The following is a 1,040-nucleotide window of genomic DNA, read 5'->3' on the forward strand; positions in this document are numbered from 1 at the left end:
AGGAGGGAGAAGAAGAAGAGGAGGGAGAGGAAGAAGAGGAGGGAGAGGAAGAAGAGGAGGGAGAGGAAGAAGAGGAGGGAGAGGAAGAAGAGGAGGGAGAGGAAGAAGAGGAGGGAGAGGAAGAAGAGGAGGGAGAGGAAGAAGAGGAGGGAGAGGAAGAAGAGGAGGGAGAGGAAGAAGAGGAGAGAGAGGAAGAAGAGGAGGGAGAGGAAGAAGAGGAGAGAGAGGAAGAAGAGGAGGGAGAGGAAGAAGAGGAGGAAGAGAGTGGAACACGAGAAAAAATAAAGATATTGGAGAAAAGTTGAAATAGATGAATTACGAGTAGGTGGAGTGGACGAGAGTAAGTTGATGGAGTCCATCTACGATTGACCTGAGGAAGAATGGAGGGGGAGGGGGGGATGCGGAGGGGGAGGGGGGGGATGCGGAGGGAGAGGTGGAGAGGGGGAGAAGAAAAGAAAGAGGACAACAGAATGTATAAAGAGAAGAAGGACAGAGAAAGAGAGGGAGGAAGAGGAGGAGGAGATGGAGGAGGAGGAGATAGAGGAGGAGGAGGAGGAGGAGGAGAGGGGGAGAAGAGAAGAAAGAGAACAACAGAATGTATAAAAAGAAGAAGGACAGAGAAAGAGAGGGAGGAAGAGGAGGAGATGGAGGAGGAGGAGATAGAGGAGGAAGAGGAGGAGGAGGAGGAGGAGATGGAGGAGGAGGAGGAGGAGGAGGAGGAGGAAGAGGAGGAGAAAAAATATAAATCAGCAGAGCGAGGGAGACAGAAAGAAATGAAGAGAGACAGAAAGAGAGAGAGAGAAAGAGAGAGAGAGAGAGAGAGAGAGAGAGAGAGAGAGAGAGAGAGAGAGAGAGAGAGAGAGAGAGAAGAGAGATAAGAGAGAGAAGAGAGAGAGAAGAGAGAGAAAAGAGAGAGAAAGAGAGAGAAGAGAAGATAGATAGACAGACAGATAGAAAAGAGAGAGAGAGAAAGAGAGAGAGAGAGAGAGAGAGAGAGAGAGAGAGAGAGAGAGAGAGAGAGAGAGAGAGAGAAGAGAAGA

The sequence above is a fragment of the Oratosquilla oratoria genome, chromosome 22 (genome assembly GCF_046742065.1).
Source record: "Oratosquilla oratoria isolate Oo_2021 chromosome 22, ASM4674206v1, whole genome shotgun sequence".
In the NCBI taxonomy this organism is placed as follows: Eukaryota; Metazoa; Arthropoda; class Malacostraca; order Stomatopoda; family Squillidae; genus Oratosquilla; species Oratosquilla oratoria.